This window comes from Octodon degus, unplaced genomic scaffold (genome assembly GCF_000260255.1).
Source record: "Octodon degus isolate 3935 unplaced genomic scaffold, OctDeg1.0 scaffold00008, whole genome shotgun sequence".
Taxonomy (NCBI): domain Eukaryota; kingdom Metazoa; phylum Chordata; class Mammalia; order Rodentia; family Octodontidae; genus Octodon; species Octodon degus.
The window spans coordinates 17,661,755-17,682,082 of record NW_004524584.1 but is presented as its reverse complement, the minus strand read 5'-3'; the positions used below and the strand labels follow the sequence as shown (position 1 = coordinate 17,682,082).

The window sequence follows — 20,328 nt, the reverse complement described above, 5'->3', positions numbered from 1 at the left end:
AGCAGACCCCCTAACTCACACCAGGTGGAGAAGCCAGTCACCGAGGCAGGGAAGGCCCCCAGGAATCCTGGCCTTCTCCCGATCCCCGCGCCTCACACCCGAGGAGGGCATCCAGCCAAGCTCTGAGTCCCAGGCTGGGATTTCCCCAGAAGTCATGCCCTCAGAGCTGGGGAAACTGAGAAAGAGGGGCGCACAGCGAAGGGCAGGGGTGTACCTGGTACAGGGGGTTGTCAGCGAGGGGGCTGGGTCTGGGAGGGGGAGTCCCGGGAACTGGGGTCAGAGCACCGAGGTCAAGGCACCAAGACAATGGACGGTGTATGCAAACGGAATTCTACGGCGGCCAAGTCAAACGAAGGAAACCGAGACACTAAGTAGGCAGAAGGCCTGGAAGCGGAGGGCTGACCGAGGCGCGGGGGCCTGGGCTGGTGGGGGTGGGGGTCTCGGGGCCGCGCCGCACGCACACGCGGGGGCTCGCCGATGCGGGCGAGCGGGGCCCTCACCTGCGCGGGGCCCTCGGCAGAGGCGGCGGTCGGCGCTCAAGCGAAGAGGTCCACACCAACGGTCACCCTTGTCCGCCCGCAGCTTCAGGCCGCGACCCTGTCGCCCTAATATACCGCGGGAGAGCCCGCGGCGCACGCGCAGGAGGCGGGCCTTTCTCCGCGCAGGCGCGCCGCGTCGTCGCGCGGGGCTCGGGCAGGGCGGAGTCGGCGGCGGCGGGGACCCCGCACGGCTGCGCTCGCCCGCCTGCAAGAGGAGGGCGCGGCGCTGGGCGGGGAGGGCTCACTGCCAGACTTCATCCTCTACCCCCCGCAGCCTCCCACTAACTGTGCTTTGAAAGCCTGCGCCCCACTGTGGGGCATAAAAGGTCAAGGTCGGAGGCCGGGTGCCAGTAGGGCTAACTGGGGGCCTCGTTTTCACTAGTAGAAATGTGTCTTGGACTTGATGGAGGGGGTGCCGGGCCACGGTCTTAGCAGGACGCACCCCCGGGGGCTTTCCCGAGGACGTGCTGCCGGTGATCCAGGTGGGGATCGGCCGGCACTGGAAGGGAGGAGAGGAGGAAGCAGGAGCTGGAGACCAAGTGGGGGACCTTCCTGACCCGCGAAGATGCAGAGAGCGGACAGGAGCAAGGCTGGACAGAATCTTGCTTCACAGTTCTGAGTGCCTGCCCGGGGCAGGCCGAGTGGGGGTTGGCGCAGGCTTCACACAGAGCCGATATGATTTTATTTTCCGGCCAGCATTGTTCAAAGACCTTGCCCACTCTGGCCACCAGCTGGATAGCTTAAGATTCCATTCCAATTTTCAGAGCTGAGCTGTGCCTCCTGTGAGGCTCCTTGAGATGTGTTCTGAAGGAGAGGGCTTGGCCGGTCCCTCTCAGGGATGCCAGCGAGGTCTCTTTTCCCAGTGTAGTCCATATCCCTGCTGGACTAGATGGGGCCCTGTACCAGCTCAGAGCTGCCCTTGTCCACTAGGGCAAGGGAGCATTCAGGTGCACCTTCCCTAGCTGGGCACAAAGTCCAGTGCGATGGCCACCAGGGTGTGTTCAGATACTTCCTGGCTTCCTTCCTCTCAGCCCCAGCCAGTTGCAAGGCTGAAAAGGTGAATCAGGTGCAGAGGAGGCACCTGGGTTCAATCAAAGTGGACCCAGTCCAAGATGATGGCTGTGGTGTAGGAGTCCAAGCCCCAGCTCCGCTCCATCCTGCTAAGGAGTCCTGGGAAGTACCTGTCAGCCAGACAGGAGAGAGTGAAGGTCAACACTTGGCTTCAGACCCGGCTATACGTGGGGACAAGATAAGGGTAGTGTTGACAGCTTGGCTATGCACTGGGCTTCACAGTCCTTATCTGAGCAATGGGATGGTGAATCGCTGTTCTGCCAGCCTTACGGGGTTGTTTGGGCTACAAGAAGCAAAGGAGAAGCAGAACTGAATGTTGTAGCAGCTCCGACTCTCCCTTGGCTGTGGCCCTGGGCAAGATTCCTCATTTGTATAGCTGTCACAGCCCTGCCACTTCTGGTTGGCAGGAGGGCCAGGTGAAGTCATAGATTGTACAAGCTCATTGTTTAAACCAACATTCTCTGACCTCAGAGTTTTCCTGTTTAATATAGAGATAGGCTGGGAACAGGCAACCTCACAAGAAAAGTAAAATAGGATGTTGTAAATAATTCCATATGCTTTACTCCATCCAGAAGGAGGGGCATCCCAGCCAGAAGAGAAATGGGTGCTGGCTAGACAGGCAGGTCTAGGAGGCTCCGTGTGACTGCTGGGTGAGGCCTGGATTGAAAGAGGCCCAGACCTGGGGGTGGGGATGGAGTCAGCCGGAGTAGCTGGGCACCAGGGATACAGCCAGGAGATGGGGCAGATCAGACTATGGAGGCCCTAAATGAGACACAGCACCTGTCAGGGCCAGGACCCAGAGAACACTACTGGGTTACTGCTCAAATGCAGAGCCCTGGGCCATGCTTTTTTTTTTTTTTTTCTTTTTTCTTTTTGAGAGTCTGGCTATGCAATTCAGGCTGACCTTGAGCTCACTTTGTAGGGCAGGCTGGTCTCGAACTTGCAAGAATTCTCTTGCCTCAGCCTCTGGAGTACTGGGATTACAAGCATGTACCACCATGCCCAACCTGGCCGTCTCCTTTGATCCTGACCCAGGAAACTGCAACTGAGCCACCTTTCTGGTGCCGTGTGGTTAGGGTGTCTTGGGTCCTCTTGTTGTGATAGCCTTCTTTAGTGGCTCAGGGTTAAGACCTTGAAGGGCAAGGCTAAAAGATGAGTTTCAATTCTGCCTCTACTACCTTCTGCCTCTGAGCTCCTGAGGAAATTGCTGCTGCTGTAAGCTTTAGTCTTTGTATCTATGAACCAAAAGTTACTTTACCTGCTTAGGGGCTGAGCCTGGATGGGCCCAGTTCCTGACAAGTTGCACTGCCTATCTGGGGGTGCTGCTTCCTTTCTGTCTCCTTCCTTCTCTTCTCCCTCCAAGGATCTTTTTCTTTTCCTCTTGCCCTTTGCTCCTTCTGCCTCTTCTTTCCCACTCAGAATTGCAGTATAAACTCATCACCTGCCTCAGTCCTGGCAGCGGAGCCCCAGGTGCTGGAGTTCAGCTTCATTTTGCTCCCAATGCACCAGGGCTTTCAATTTGGTCAAGCTCGCCTCTCTGCCCTCTTTTTTAAACCTCCTTAGGGTCTTTGGAAGCCAAAAGGGCTTTCTGCCCTGTCCTCTAGAACTTGTCTTCCATGGTGGGGGCTAGGGCTGAGTATTCCTTGTCTCATTTCCCAGAACTGACACCATTCCTTCCTTTCTTGTAGAAGGATGAACAGCTACCACCTGATTGAGGGCTATCTCTGAGGGCCAACTGGGACCCTGTTTTCACAGTGCCACCATTGGTCACCTCCCAGCTCCTTCCTCCATCCTCCAGCAGCCTGCACAACCTCCCTGGGAGAGATGCTTTCTGTACTGGCTAAACATTGTTACCTTGGCTTGGAGGTGGGGTCCATTATTGGTTTAAGCACTAGTCTAGATGTGCTGTGAAGGATTTGGTACTTGTGACTACGATCTGCAAACAGTTGACTTTAAGGAAAGGAGACTTTCCTAGATAATATGGGCAGGACTCAATCGGCGAAAGGCCATATGAGCCAAGACTGATTCTGGAGGAAGGCTTTCTGCCATGAGCTGTATAACACAGCCTGCTCACGGACTTCCTGCTTGTCAACCTCCACAGTGGTGCAAGCCGGTCCCTTAAATCCCTCTGTGTCCCCCCACCCGTGTCTCCCCTGAGAACTCTGATACCTTCCATGTACAAGACCAGTTTGAGGCCTCAGTGGGCCTCTGCTTCTCTGGAGCCGCCTATACCTGGAAGCAGCAGGCAGGTAGCATTAGTTCTTGGTTGCAGACAAAGGAACTGAGATAAGAAGAAATGACTTTTCCAGAGCTTCAGAGCAAAGTTGGGTTTGATAGGTCTGTCTTTCGAAAGTCAAACTTCAGTTATGGTGTCTTTACCTTGTCCAGGCTCTTGCAAGTTACCTTCTCTCTGGTTTCCATTTCAGTTCAGTTAAAGCCTACAGCCCTGGCGGGGGGAGGGGGGGAAGTGAGGCCAGAGGCATGTTGGCTGCCATGGGTGCTGAGTTAATAATAGGTCCTTGTGCAATGTAAGCTGTGATGGAACATGCTGACATTTGTCCAGCCTAGAATTGTCATGGCCCTCATGCGACCTTGGAGTTGTAAGTGAAATCATCATGGAGCCGATAACTAAGTGATGAGCCCTCTCCTTGGAGAAGTCACCCTGCCCCTCACCCTGCAGTTAAGTCCTTTGAAGCATTGACCTGGGATTGACTGCAGAGAGCCCAGGTAACCTGGGATCTCCAAGCCTCTAGAGGATGCTTAGAAGGTGTCACAAAGGGGAGCTGCAAGTCCATAGTCCTCCAAGCCCTCAGAAATCACAGCGTCTGGTACAGCTGATGGAAAGCAAGCTTTTGGCCCAAATGAGTGGGTGGACCTTGAGAGCCAGCCGGCAGAAAGGCCTTATTCAGTGGGGTCTGGGATGAGATAACAACTCTAAAGCCTTGGGACTGAGCCCTGGGTCTCACACAGGCTGACTGCCAGACCTAGCCTGGGGAAGCTCGGGTGGGCAGCCATATGTTTACTCAACTTCCAGAGCCTATCTGGCTTGATGCAGTGGCCTGGTTGTGACACCAGCTCAGTGTTTCCTCCCAGCTAACGGCCACCACCCCACTTAGCCCCAGGTTCCTCTTTGCTGAGCCTCCCACACCCAGGTCCGTTGGGACTGTTTCTGCATAACTGGGTGTTTAGGGCAGGTCAGTTGGGCTTGTGGTCCACAGGAGGTATTCAGGGAGCATGAGTTGGATGAATGATGAACGCATGCATGAGTAGATGAATAAACAAATTAAGGAAGTGGGTATTAAGTGAGGGGTAGGTGTGAATGAGTATGGTGGGGTGAATCCCAGAGGTAGTGCAGTTTGTGGACAGGTTGTGTCAGCAAAGAGGCAATGAGGACTTCGGTCCTCAGGAGTCGGCGAGGCGAACCCCCACGATGAAGCGAGTGTTTGTTACCATAGGGACCCCCAGTTTTGATGAGCTCATAACATGCATGTTGGTGGAGGACAGTGTCCGTATCTTCAAGAGCCTCGGCTACAGCCAGCTTACGCTCCAAACTGGGAGGGGAATGGTGGTGCCCGAAGCCTTCAGCGCTGAGTCCTTTACTATGGACATTTATAGGTACCGGGATTCTTTCCAAGAAGACCTTCAGGAAGCAGATCTCATTATTAGTCATGCAGGTGCAGGAAGCTGTTTGGAGACTCTGGAAAAAGGCAAGCCGCTTGTGGTAGTTACAAGTGAAAAGATGATGAACAATCATCAGGTTGACTTGGCAAAGCAGCTACACAAAGGGGGCATCTCTTCTACTGTACCTGCAGCACACTTCCTGGGCTGTTACAGTAAATGGATTTATCAACACTGAAATGTTATCCTCCTGGCCAGCCAGAAAAATTTTCTGCATTTTTTGATAAAGTTGTTGGATTACAAAAATAAACATTTAAACTCGTGACACTTTAAAAACATCCCAAAATCCAGTCTATGGAATGTGATTAAGTCTAATTAAATGCAATTATATTTGTAAACTATGTTTCCTACATCTCTGGTATGTGTAGGAAATTTTATGGTGTGAACATTGCATTTAGGTTCAAGTCCTAATTGAAATTTAGTGACCATGCTAGATTTCACTAATTTTCAATATATAGTATGGATTTGCAGGCTTTGTCATAGAATCCTAAATGGAGTGTAGGTATTTAGAAAAAGTGAAATTTGAAAATATTGACAAGAGTCATAAATACTATTTGATATTCTTTAATGTAAAAAGTGAAACTGTAAAAAATTATTTTGTGTGAGAACCAGCACCTTTAGCTTAATAATCTAAGGAAAACTTTTTTTCTTCTTTAGGAAGTATAAGTGGGGCCGGGGAGATGGCTCAGTAGAACAAGCGTTTCCCTGGCAAGTGCAAGGGCCTGAGTTCAATCCCTGGTTCTGCAAAAAAAAAAAAAAAAAAAAAAAAAAAAAAGGAAGTATAAGTGTTGGGTTGTGCTCTGAAATAGAAAAGGTCAGGAATCATCTAGCAATGTTGATCCAAGTTAGTTGATCTGTTGTACCTGGAGAGACTTTATCTTGAGGATTAGTGAGGTTTGATATGTTGTTTTTCTTCTCTACAGTATAAAGTGAAAAAAATCTTGCCAATGTCAAAGTTTTGAAAAATTCAGAATAGAGAGGACTTAAACCAAAAAAAAAAAAAAAAGAGGCAATGAGGAATGTTGGGAGCTGATGGCTGGTTAGCAAAGAGCATGAAGAAAGGCAGGGGCCCTGTGTGAGGTCATTTTCTGGGCATCCAATGTTTTGGGTATCTTTAGGAACCTGTGCTGGGAAGATGTATAAGCACCTGGGTCCTGACACAGCCACCACATGACCGAGCATGCACTTATAAACGCACATGGGCCCTCCAAGGTGTCTACACCATCATCCTCAACACCTCTTTCTGTGCTTAGGCTGGGACAGGCCACCTCTGATCCAGGGACTGATCTGCAGACCACATGCACATGTGCACAAGCACGTATGTGGCCAGGCATCAACTGAAATCCCTTGAAGCTAAGCTAGGGTGGAGGTTGTAGGATAGTCTATAGAGCAGGCGCCACATATTTATCTCAGACCCCAACACATGCTCTGGATCCTTCCCCAATGTCCTCTGGCCAGCAGATTGGACGGGGTGTGTGGTTATGCATCAGAACCAGAAGGGGTTCACTTTATTCTTGGTATCGCAGTACATGTATGTAACATGTGTGTCTGTATGTGTATTTTCTAACTACATTTAGAGATAGTTTTTCCACAGCCTGCTTGTGTCCTATGAGGCCACTTTGAAATAAAAACTCTGGTTTGGAAGTTGTTTGGGCTAAGTTTTAGCCAGGGTAGCCTGCTGGGCAATTTACAGGTGCACACAGTGGGTCGCTCTCAAATAAATACACAGTCTCAGTGCCCAGAATTACAAATAGTCACAAATAGACACCCCCACATAGTCACGTGCCCAGCCCTTTGGCCATGGCCACACAAACACCAATAGCCGAAGATAGCTACAGATTCTCATTCCTCCAGGGGACACACAAATACAGCTACAGTGTGTCCCAGAGTTGTGATGCTATCACACATGGACAGCCACAGGGTGTCATGGTTGGGACATCACCATGCGTAGTATCCCACATGTAGGCTGAGCTGTGCAGTGTCAGTCAGTGTGTGGGAATGTCACGCTGCCTCACCCCTCACTCTACCTTCTGTACCTTCCTCAAGGGCTTCCGGGCTCCCATGCTCTCTGAGATATGGCATCAGGTTCCTTCCCCCACGTGTGCTCCCCACAAGTCAGGGACATCATCCCTCTCCCTGCTATCTTTCCGTGTGACCACCCTGCTCAAGGCTATCCCAAAGGCCCCAAATACCCTCTGGAAATTTCCAAACTGACCAGAGTGAGGACAAGGGACATTCAAGTCAAGCTATATGACCAGAACAGACCCATCTCCTTTCCAGGACTCAGTTTTTACACCTATCAATGGCAGCATGGACATTGGATGCCCATGGTAGCTCCAGATGTCTTCTAGTACCCATGATAGGGACAGCTCTGATTCTGTGCCCATTGGGTCTTCACCGACCCATCTGGCTCCTGAGTCTCTCCTTAGATTTCATGGCTGGAAGCCTTCTGTGATAACTGGATCTGATTTACCATCCCTAAAGCCTTCAAAGGGCTCCTCAAATTCTCTGCAGGAGCCAGAGGAATGGCTCCCCACCTTGGAGGCAAGGCCTTGCTGGTACCACCTTAAGCCTTCCATAAATAACCTGTCACTTGAGCCCAGAGGATGGCTTGAGGGCAAAATAAATAAGACCTCTAGAGAAACTGGTCTGTGACTTGTCCTGAGCCCAGGCAGAACAGGCAGTCTGAGCACCACAGATGCCTGTTGTTCTGGGAAGGCCCCGGAGGCAGCTCTTCCCCTTCTGTTTCTTATTCTTGGATCATCCCATACTCTTGGGCTCCCAGAGCCACTCAGGGAGTCAGTGTACATGTTCACAGGACCGTAACAAAGCCCCAAAGAGCCTGGGGTGAGGTCTATCAGTGCAAATCTCATAAGTAATCAGGGCTTCTATGGAGATTGCTGGGCATTTTTCAAAGGTAAGTTGTTGAGTGGTCGCTCACTCTGTACCAGGTACTAAGTGGAAACCTGAGAAAATGAACCAAAATACACTATATTGGCATTTTTCCACATGATCAAATGTTTATAGAATGTTCTTAGGTGTTCCACAGTCCAGTTAAGTTAGGAAAGCATATTATATAAATCACCTGGGTTGTACAAAGGTGAAGTGGTTTCATTTTGTGGGTTCTGGCAAGAGCTTTTTTTTTTTTTTTTTTTTTCTTCGAATGCTTTCAGGGCAGGTTTGGCTGGCTTGAGTTGTGGGGATCGAACCACAGCAACCTGAGCCTGACTGCTTTGTTGAAGCAGCCACTTAAAGACCTGAGCTAAGGGGCAGGCCCCTGGCAAGAGCTTTTAATAGGCTGTGTGCCAGCAATGGTCGCGGGTAGAGGAGCCACTTGAAGGTGCCTCATTTCCCACAAGCACCAGACCACAGGACCTGTTCTCAGAGCATCTGGGGAAGTGGTCAGTGGGTCCAGAATTCTTCAACAGCACTTGGAGTCCCTGAAGGTAGCTCAGTTGTAGAGCACTCACCCAGCATGTCGATGCCCCTGGTTTCGATTCTCAGCACCAAACCAAACCAAACATAAGTAAATAAATAATGAAATAAACCCAACAAAACAAAACAAAACCCAGAAGCATCTGAACCTCTGAGTCACTCTGGCAATCTCCAAACTCTAGATGACCCTGTATTTCTTAATCCAGGGGCCTGCGGATCTCTGTTTGAACAACTTTTCTGATGTTGCCACTGACCACTCTAAAAACCACTGATCTTATATCAGAGTAGTCAAAAGCATCTTTCTAAATCCGAAACTTCCTGGAGCGCTTCCTGCCCTCTAAATCCTCTCATGACTCTGTTCTAGAAGTCAAGTCTTCATAAGAATGTGCAATGCCCACCTTACTGGCAACCCCCTTAAATCTGTCTAGAAGATCCCAGACTTGTGCTTGTGCCATTGCTGTCCCTTCTGTTTATAATCCAGCCTCTTTCTACCTCTCTCCGCTCCCTGTCCTTCCGTCCCTGGTCTCCTAGCTTTCCCCACCCTGTCCTCTTCCCCCACTGTGCCCAGCCTCCCTATGCCTATCTGAATCTTGTTATCTCCTTAACCTCTTGTCAGCTTCAGGAGGCAAAGGCTATGCAGTGGTATACACAACTTCATTGCCAGCACTGAGCACAGGCCTTGGCACCTGGGGTGGGGGTTATGGGGGTGCTGATATATCTGTGGGGCATGGAGCAGCCTAGGGGGCCTCATCAGGGGTGAAGCTCCGGCCTCTTAGACCAGCCAGACATGATCAACAGGGCAATCAAGGGGAACTTTCTGATCCCAGGCCAGGTCTGATATCCTCAGAGGTCACAGGGACAGGGTAGAGACTAACCTGTGTCCTGTCCCTGTAGCACCAAATGTTCCCGACTCAGTGCCCAGAGGTCATGGCGGTTCTGATAAACTCAGCTTACCCAGCTTCCCACAGTGACCTGATGAGTTCTGGGTGTTCTGTATCAGAAACCAGAAAGTTCGCTGGGCATGGTGGCATGCACCTATAATCTCAGCTACTCGGGAGACTAAGGCAAGATCAAAAGTTTGAAGCCAGAGCTAGACATGCAGGTGTATTTGGGAGGCTGAAGCAGGAGGATTGCTCTGAGTTCAAGGCCAGTCTGAAATACCTAGCAAGACTTTGTCTTGAAAAACAAAACAAAACAAAAAGTTTGCAGCCAGTCTGAGCAACTTAGTGAGACCTTGTTTCAAAAAAGGGTTTTTAAAGAAAGGAGTGGGAATATAGTGCAGTTGTAGAACACTTGCCTTGGGTTTTGTGAAGCCCTGAGTTTAATTCCCAGAACCACAATGAGCAGTTAAAAAGAAAGAAAGAAAGAAAGAAAGAAAGAAAGAAAGAAAGAAAGAAAGAAAGAAAGAAAGAAAGAAAGGAAACTAGGGGATCTTAAGTTGGGCAGGAACCAAGGTCAGGTCTGTCCTCTCTAACCCATCCTCCACAGGTCCTGGCTGGGCCTTGGAGTGACTCCACTGGGCAGCTTTGGGGACAGTGTAGCTTGGGCCTGTCTACCTGCTAGAAATACAAGAGTTATGAGGGAGGGTGAGGGAAATGACAGAGCCTTTTGACCTGCTCCTCTGTCTGTCTGGTGGCTCATAATCACCACTGGGATTCCAACCACTTGTTTTGTTGTTTTTTGTTTTTTTTTTGTTTTGTTTTGTTTTTTCTCCCCAGCACTGTTTGATTACTGTCCCCAAAGTGGCTGGGCTGGCAGCACTCCATAGTCTTCTCTCATCATGCTAAAGCTGTGGGCTTGAGTAGCCTTGAGTGTGGGCTGTCTATGACTTGGCACATGACGTCACTGGTGGCCTTGCTTAAGATGCCCAAGGAACTTTCTGGTGAACAAAACTTTGACTTTCCCAGCCTTTCCACCTAGGAAGCTGACCTTCTGCCCTAAGCCTGGTCATTCCAGATAGGCAGCCTTCAGGTCCTGAGTCATCTGCCAGCCCTGTTGGGTGTAGCTCTGAGTGCTGCTTTACTTCCCAAGCTTGTATATCCACCCAGGCACACGCATATGTGCACATATGAATATGTGGGATATGGAGGAAGAATCTTCCAGCCGTGGCTCTCTCAGCCTCTCTCACCTGCCCTTCCTGTTTAAGTCACCATTTACCAAGAGCTTACTCTGGGCCAGGCCTTACAGCAACCCTATAGTCTAAGGTGTGCTCCCCAAAAAGATAAATTCAAATTTTGATCCCTAGGACTTGTGAATGTCACCTAATTTGGAAATAGGAACTTTATAGATATCATCAAGCTAAAATAGATTCAAGAGTCTAAGATAAAAGGATTACTGTGAGTTTGAGGCCATTCTGGGCTACCTAGTGAGTTCAAGGATAGACTGAACTGTACAACAAGACCCTGTCTCAAAAAGACAAGTATAAAAAGCCAGGGGCAATGGCACACACCTGCAACCCCAGCACTTGGAGAGCTAAGGCAGGAGGACTGCCCAGCATCACACCATGAATCAGTTTTAAGCATCACACACTCTAGATCCAGTCATCTCTGAAAAAGCCCCACCTATGACCTCATGAGGCTTTGGTGCGACAAGTAGACACAAATCATAATATTCCACCTTTATCGCTACAAAGACTCATGTACATTCCTTTACACAAAAGGCATGTAGTCCATTTCTAAGAGTTGGCAAAGTCCTGACATGCATTACTGAAAAGTCCAAATCTCAGGTCCCCCTGAGGGCTGGGGAGATGGCTTGGTGGAATTAACACATCCCTGGCTAGTACAAGGGCCTGGGTTCAATCCCCGGTTCCGAAAAAAAAAAAAAAAAAATCAAGTCCTCCTGAGATTTAAGGCAGACTTTTATCTGTGAGCCCATGTACAAATTAAAAGAAAGTCAAACACCTCAAACACGCAATGGCACAAGATAAATATTGCCATTCCAAAAGTTACAAACAGGGAGATACAAAGGAATCAGATCAAAGCAAGTCCAAAATCCAGCAGGACAAACATTCTGTTCTGTAGTTCTGTGTCCAGCATCAGAAGCAATCTACAGCAAGGCATGAGCTCCAAAGGGCTTGGGCGGCCCCACCGCAATGGCATTTCTGGTGTTTGTGCCTCTCGTGGCTTCTCTCTTGGGTCACTCTGCTCCCTCCTTGAAGTTTTCCTCAGATGATTCACATTCCTGGCTTCTCCAAACATCTGGAGTCTCCACTGCAACTTTGGCTTCATGCTCACAGCTTCACACACCTGGGCACACTGCCGGACCTCCCAGGGCTTCTTCTGAATCCTAGGTGGAAGACTTTTTGACTCATAACTTACTCTCTCTCTCTCTCTCTCTCTCTCTCTCTCTCTCTCTCTCTCTCTCTCTCGTCTTTCGGCTCTAGCTGTCAAGTGCCTGTGTACCAAATCCCACAAACTTCCCTAGGCTACCACTGTTCTGCAGCAAGGTGCACTGGGGCTCTCTTATCAAATCAAAGTCTTTCACCTTTGCAACTCTGAGGCTGCAAAGACTGCAGTCCTGCTGCTTCTTGTGATGCCCCTGGCCATCTTTTCTATTCTCCTGTTCCTTCTCAGCAATCAAGCTTTCCTCTGCTCTATGTCTGCAGTCTATAGCTTTACTGGACCTTCCTTTCTGGTTAAACACCAACATTTTAAATCATTCTTCTGGGCTCTTTGCTTTTGATTTTTTTTTTTTTCTTTTTTTGGTGGAACCAGGGATTGAACTCAGGCCCTTGTACTTGCCAGGGTGCTTTTGATTTTTAATGCAAATTGGGCTAAAAGCCCCAAGAGCAACCATGCCACAGCTTCAACACTTGACTGCCTTAAAATTTCTTCTACAAGACTACCTAGTCTGCTGTCCTTAATCTTAGTCTCAGGTAAAGTCTCTAAACGCAAGCGAAGTGCAGACAAACTTTTTGAAAAGACATAACACACATCGTCTGGAGTCCAAAAGCCAGTGCAGTCCTTCTCCCAGCAGAAACCTTCTGATCCTGGTCTTCACTAGCAACACTTCTGGTCCTCTGAACTCTGACCAGAATCTCCCATTCACTACAGCCTAAGGGGTTTCAGACCTAATTTTTCAGGTAGCATCTTGGAACTTTCACTAGCTCTTCTCACTTCCACAGGCCAGTTTCAAATACTCTTGAGCGTCAGTGGGCATAGCTGCCTTCCAAAGGCTCTTGCGTCACATGACCAGGTAGAGTCACATCAATGACCTTACTTCTCTGGTACCAAATTCTGTCTTAGTTACTTTTCTCATTGCTGAGACAAAATTCCCAACACCCAAAGTTAAGAGAGGAAAGGTTTATTTGGCTCACAGTTTGTAGAGGTTTCAGTCCATAGTCATCTAACACCAAAGTTGAATGGATGGCAGACAAACATCATAGAGGAGAAATAGTTCATGGTAGGCAGAAGGTACCAAAGCAAGCAAGGAAAACTACAGTCCTTCCTAGCTATTATATCTTATTCTGGCTACTTAGGGCAGATAGCACTCACACCCTTAATCCTAGGGCCTTTGATCCAAGTGTTGTACCATGAATCCATTCCAGCATCACATGCTCTAGATCCAGCTACCTCTGAAAAAGCTCCACCTATGTCTGCATGAGGCTTTGAGAGCACGTTTCGTCTAGACACAAGCCATAATAATTAGGGTGGCTTCTAATCCCCTGACTGTGTGCACATAAGAAGAGGGAACTCTGGACGCAGAATATGGTCACATGAGGAGGGGGGCAGATTCAAGCCCATACACCGCCCAAGTATGGAGTTAATAGGGCTACAAGAAGTTGAAGGAGGGCTGGTGAGATGGCTCAGTGATCTAAAGCACCTACTTAGAACAAGCTTAGCAAAGCACAGGGACCACAGTTTGATCCCCCAGCACCACATGCCAGCCAGCCCCGCCCCCTGGTGGGCTGAGCTGGCCACACACACACACACACACACACACACACACACACACACGTAGATAAATAAAATTAAAAAAAAAAGTTGAAGGAGATAAGGCAGGGTTCTTTGAGAGCAGCCGGCCAACATCTCATGTGGTTTCCAGAGCTTTAAGAGGAAGCATTTTGTTCCAAGCCATTCAATTTGTGGTCCAGCTGCCATGGGAAAGAATATGCCTGGCTTCTGTCAGGGTCTGCATCTTCCATTAGGCAACTGAGACTCAGAGAGCCTACAGAGTGACCTACAGTTGTTCACCATATCAGTGTTGCATCTGAGATTGGAGCGCAGTTTGCATAACTCCGGCCTGTGAGCTCAATCTTTATCCTACAAGGAGACTGTCCCTCTTGGCCTATCACCTTCTCTCTTGGTCCCATCCCCTCAACCTCTACAGCACCATCCCCTGTCACCTATTGCTTCTGTGCTAATTCCTAAAGACTCTTCCAGGCTCCAAGCTCCAGCCCCACCTCCCTCCTTGCCTGCTCCAGCACGCTTCACAGGCTGCCCCTCACCACCCCTCCACACTCTACAGCAGCCTCTGCCCCTGACACTACTCCAGATGACTGGTTTAGGGATTCTCGTTCCCACAGCCTGGCACTGGCCCCATGGTGCTGCTGTATCTTTGTCTGTGCTGTCAAAACATTCCTGTGATGGAGCCCCTTTCTCTTGCTACTCCTTCAGTTTCCCAGCCCAAGCTCACATCTCTCCTTCTGGGGCTTTCCTCTCATTGGAGGACACTTCCTGGAGGCATCAGCTTCCCCCCTTTTCACCCAAGCTCCTCAGCATTGCCTATCCTGCTCCATGATCCCCTCTTGTTACTTCTTGTGCTTTTTCCACAGCCTTCTCCACTGCCCTTCCTTGGCAGCCATCAGACCCCTCCAGTCACACCTGGCAATTTCCCTTTTCCTATTCACCTAGTCCCTGGTCCTCAGCCCTGTACCACAACTCCTGAATTCCTAAACCTTTCTGAGACAGGAACGGGCCACCACTCTATCCAAAGAATGTGGCACCTGAGGCAGACCCTTTTTATTTTTTAATTTTTAAAAGAGAGTACAAATTAGAATTAAAAGAGAAAAAATTACAAGTGATACAGAATTTCACTTAACAAAGTAGTATGTATTTCACAGTATTTGTTGTAATACATAGTGTTATCTTCCAACCAGTTATTCATATTATCAGATATATGCATGTAAAATTGGAAGAAGAAAAAAACGTATAAGAAATTAAGAAGAGAAAATGTGCAAACAATTAAAAAAAGAAGATGAAGTGCTGGCCAGATAGCTCAGCACCTGCTTAGGCAGACACAAGGACCAGGGTTCAATCCCCTGCATGTTGTGCTGGCCCCACTCCTGGGATGCGCTGAGATGACTACTGAGACTGGGTGTGGTGGATTGCACCTGTAATCCCAGCACTTGGGAGGCTGAAAACAGGAGGATCACTACGAGTCCGATCTGTATAGTGAGACCCTGTAGACCCTGTACTAAATACATAAAAAAAAAGAAAAAGAAAAAAAGGAGATGAAACAAATTAAAGCATTAAGTGCTCCTTTCCATAGACCCACAGAAATGCATAGTACAGAGTTGTCCAAAACATCCTGCTTTGAGGCAGACCCCTTTTAGCCTTGGGTTTTTCACATTCTACTCAGCTTCATCCATATAAAAACCTCCTGGCTGAGACAAGAGATTGACAGAGGACTGCTCACCCTAAGAGCCATAACTGCTGGCATTAAAAGCGCAGAGCTGTTAACATTAAAAGAGCTACACTCTGTCTATTTGTAATTCTGTTTGCATGGAGCAAAAAATCCCACTGTGGATGGTGACATTGGCTTCCAGTACTCCCTGCCCCTAACAGCTTTCCTCTGGCCTTGTTCACCAAAGTGTACACAGTGAGGACTGTGTCCCTCGACAGCACAAAGCCCGCTGGCCACAAGGCAGTCTCCCTGCATGACATTCTAGGGCTCCTCAGTTACTGCCCACGTTCCTATGGGCTTAAGACCAAGGAGGCCCGGGTTCTAGTCCCGGTGTCTTTTTCATAGTAGAGCCCTCCCTTTGTTCTTGCAAATGTACACTGACCTCCCGTCTCTATCTCTGCCTCCTGCTATTGCCCAAAATGCATACAGATTAATTTGGTCAAATCAAGTGCAGACTTAGTGTGATTTGGCAGGTTGGAAGTCAGCCTGGCCAGCGCGGGGGGTGGAGGGAGGGAGAGCAAGGCCAGTGTTTCCTTGACACTGTACTTGAACTAGTGGAAGATTGTACAAAGGAGAGGTCATGGGAATCCCTGCGTCCATGTGGCCTGACAGGTCATTGGCTAATGCCCTTAAATGTGAGTCACAGTGTAGCAGCTTGTACTGAGACTCTACCTGGTCCCCTTTGGCTATTTTTGCCCACACAAGCTGACTTTCAGCTGCTAGTATTGGAGACCCTGTTCCTGCGGCCTTTCTTTGCCATGTGTGCATCAGGCAGGCTGGAAATGCCAGGCCCAATCATACCTTCTGCGAATGGGTAGATAAGCCCAATCCCTTCATCCTCAAGCAGGATGGTCCTGGGCATGTTCTGTGCTGTGGCCCAGAGCTCTCTGCTGAGACTGGCCTTGGCTACCCACTGTGATAACCTAGTTAAGAACATACCTGATGGGTTTCTACCTATCAGGTGGAACTCTGCTGAGGCCATATGGCAGCAATCCAACATAGACTTGAATCCCAAAATGACAACATGTCTCTCCATGGGCTGGAGAGATAGCTTAGCAGAATAAGTGCTTGCCTGGCAAGCACAGGGTCCTGAGTTTGGTCCCTGGCACTGCAAGTTTCATGTCCCTCCAAGACTAATTTTCATGTTCTTCCTTGAGTCCCAAAATAAACTTCTCATTTCCTTCATGTAGTGCCAACAGCCTCCAACCTTCTCCCTCCAATCTTTTCAACAGGATGCTTCACCCGCCCATATAAACTCCACCCCTAATCCAACCCATGAAAACTCACTCCCTGCTTCCTCCTCTGAGCAATCTCCGGAGGTCCTCCTGCACCAGCAATAAAGGCTTGCTTTTTACCCCTGTCAGTGTCTCTCCACAGCACCAAAAACCTTACAGTACCCATTACTGCTGATTTTCCTTCCTTGTTTCACTTTTCCAGTGTTTCCTAGAATCACCTCCCAAATAAACAAATGACCTATGAGTCGTTTCTCTGCACTGACTTCCAAAGGAACCTCAACTAAGACACACAGGCACAGATGCAGTATCCCTGGGCCACATTCACCTGCACAGACATGCACAACCACACACGAGGGTCTCAGACCCAGCCATGGCCACACAGGACCGCACAGACCTTCGGATGCACATAAAGACACAACCAAACACACAAACACACATCCTGAAACAAAGTTATGGACACAAAAACGTGTTCATGCACACACAGACATAGATGTGCGCAGGTAGTCTCGGCCACACATGCCAACACATGTACACACAGCTGTGTACACTTCTACCCATTTCATCTGATGAAGACAGGACCAGAAGGAACTGGCAGGAGCATACGAATCCTCAGCTAGACTAAGATCGGGTTCCTGGAGCTGGAGAGGAGCATCTGACCTAAGGGAATCTGAGCAGTCCGAGCTTTGTGAGGTCTACGGGGGAGGCAACCGTGGGGTAGGGACACTTGAAGAAAAGTCAGAGAACAGGATTTCTTCTGAGGTGCTCGACACAGGAGCCTTCCAGGTGGATGTAGCATTGCAGATGAGGTGCAAAGGTGAGATGATGTGGCCTGTGACTTCTCCTAATGAGGTGGGGCACAAGGTGAGAGTAGACAGGCAGAGCAAAGCGGAATTTGGCCTAAACCTGAGGGCACAGGGAGCTGCAGAGTGGCTTTGCATGAGGAAATCCGGGGAGGTGGACAAGCATAATCACCCACAGCTAAGCAAGCCTTATTTCTTCTCCTCTGGGACTTGAGGATGAGTCCCGTTCTCTCTAGAACTCAGCCCAGAGGTACAGGCAGTGGCCCGTCCACCGCCTAGCTTGGCTGTGTGGTCCTGGGCATGTGAGTTACTTGTCAGGGTGGAATCTTGGTGGGATGCAGAAGTGACTCACTAGAGGGAGGGTTTTGTCCCTCACAATCCTCCTGCCTATTTACACGTGGTCTTTGCAAGTGGCCTGAAAGGCCATTTTTTTTTTTTCCTTTTTTGTTATTTTGAGACAGGGTTTCACTATGCAGTTCAGACTGGCCTTGAACTTACTTTGTAGCCCAGGCTGGCCTTAAACTCCTGGAATCCTCTTTTTTTTTTTGTGGCCAGCTCAGCCCACTGTGGGGGCAGGGTTGGCACGGCATGTGGTGCCAGGAATAACATCATGGTCCCTGAGTGCTTGCCTAAGCGAGCTGAAGCAGGCACTTTAGACCTCTGTGCTATCTCACCGCCCTCCCACCCCCCCTTTTTTTTTTCCCTGGAATCTTCTTGCTTCAGCTTTGCCAAGTGCTAGGATCATAGGTGTGTGTCACCACACTCAGGCAAGTTCACAATGCTTGAGCTAAGGCCACAGCAGTCATTGCCTACCTCAACCTGGAGAAACTGTTTCCTCCATCTCAAATTCTTACCTTCCAGGGTCCAGGTGCTCATGTTGCTGTGCAAGAAATACCAAGCTGTCCTTCCACGTCCCCCGGATGCTTCACCTCCTCCTCCTGGGAGCTCTTCCCCTTTCCCGTTGCCATGCTGAGCTTGAACCCTAGGAGGACATGCCCTGAGCCTGACCTGCTTGGTGTGCCTTTCCCTGTCTGCCTTCCCAGGAGCAGACACTCGTGTTGTTTCCAGAACAGGGCTGGCGACACAGCTGCATCCCACATACACCTGTGGAGTTGACCTTTCCACTCCTGACCCCATCGAAAGCCCTCCTTGAGCCCAAGCATTGCTGTGAGTGATGGGAAGGATTTCCTGGTGCTGCTCAAGCCCCTTGACTCCAGAGATTGATTTGTCAGGCTTGTTCACCCAAGTCTGGGTGAACTTTTTCTGGGACACAGGGATAAGGCCTGACACCCACGAGCAGCCATCAGGGCATGGTCTTTATTTGGGAAGCTTATAATCATAGGGAGGGACAGAGGGTAAACCCAGTGCCATATGAACAGGGAGGCCTTCAAGAGTGCTAGGCTGGGGTCAGAGAAGGTGGCTCTGGGGTGGTGCTCGGACAGGCTGGAAAGACCACAGACCTGCAGCACAAGGATCTGGGGTGAGCAGGCCAGTCGCGGGACAGTCAGAACAGAGGCCCTCAGGAGGGCCTGAGCGGGGTGCATGGGAAGGCAGCGAGGAGGCCAGTGTGACACGATGAGGAAGGAGGACTAAGGAGGCCTCGATATGCTTTCCTCAAGAAGTCCCCGGGCCGGGGAGATGGCTCAGTGGAATAAGTGCTTCTCTGGCAAGTGCAAGGGCCTGAGTTCAATCTCCCGTTCCGCAAAAAAAAAAAAAAAAAAAAAAAAAAAAAAGAAGTCCCCAACCATGGGGGCCTGCCCATTAGCTTAGGTGTTTAAGTGCCTGCTGAAACAAAGCAGTCAGGCTCAGGATGCTGTGGTTTGATCCCCTCATCCTCAAGCCAAACCAGACCTGTTCTGAGAGCATCCTAAGTGCCCCCCACCCGCCACAAAAAAAAAAAAAAAATCCTTGTTGCTGAAACAAAGACGTCCCCAACCGCCTCTGTCCTCTGAGACCAGAGCACCTCCTGTACTCCTGGCATGGAGACCTCCTGGCTTATCCTCCTTCCCTATGGTTGCCCCATGGGGTCACTGCCAGTTCAGGCCAGGGCCAGTAAAGAGTGGGCTAGAAAGGACAAGCCTGATTCCAGTTTCTTTCTTACTCAGAGCCTCCTGATTTCTGCCAGAGAATACTCCATCGTTTAGTATTAGTATCACTGTGGGAAGCTGGGAGCCGTTATTTTACAAATGGGGAACTGAGGCCTGTGATAAGATCGCAGAGCGAGGTGGGATCAGAGCCAGGACTTGTGTGGCCTCATGTTTCTGGGAAGACCATAGCCAGGGAAGAGTCCCTCTGCTCCCTGGCACCAATGCTAGGCTATCCTTTCTTACCTGGGCCCCAGGACTACCACATCAGAATTTTAACAGGGGCCTCATACAAATGCAGGCTCCTGTCTGCCCCAAACCCGACCCATAGAATCAGACTCCACAGCAGATTCAAGAGCTAGCATTTCAAACCAGTTCCTTCATGAATTCTGGAAACACTGAGCCTTAGGCCCCCTGTGGGTCTGGGCCTGGCAGACGTCCCCACTTACGACCAGCTGAGTGATTCTTTTATGGCTTTGCCTCGCAACTGAGGGAGGGTTTCAAGGAGGACATGTTTTTACCAGAGTACAAACTGGAACGCTTCCTGGGTATCAGCCCAACTTGGAGCTAGCTAGCCCATTATAATATTTTGAGCTGGGTACGATGGCACACGCCTGTAATCCCAGCACTTGGGAGGCTGAGGCAGGAGGATCACTGCAAGTTCGAGGCCAGCGCCGGCTATATAGTGAGTTCCAGTCCAGCCTGGAGTATACAGCAAGACCGCGTCTCAAAAGAAACAAACCAAGTCATTTTGATATTAAAAAGGAGCTTCTGTACTATGGAGTAGATGCTAAATTTATTTGACAGTTTATGACAAGACACAAGATGACAAAGGACGTTGTAGTGTGTGTTAGCTGTTTGC

At 49.5% G+C, this 20,328-nt stretch overlaps 1 protein-coding gene and 1 pseudogene across 2 annotated transcripts in view; one reads left to right on the top strand and one right to left on the bottom strand.

The window, feature by feature from the left end:
* Alas1 (5'-aminolevulinate synthase 1) overlaps positions 1 to 614 on the bottom strand; it is a 16,769-nt gene extending 16,155 nt beyond the window's left edge. The window contains exon 1 of one of the 2 annotated variants that reach the window (XM_004625166.2): positions 501 to 614. The gene's annotated coding sequence lies outside the window, so the exon portion shown is untranslated. The remainder of the gene's footprint in view (positions 1 to 500) is intronic. The other variant, XM_023706418.1, reaches the window with a different exon arrangement.
* Positions 615 to 5,034: 4,420 nt separating this feature from the next.
* Positions 5,035 to 5,552, top strand: LOC101568330 (annotated as a pseudogene).
* Positions 5,553 to 20,328: the final 14,776 nt, after the last annotated feature.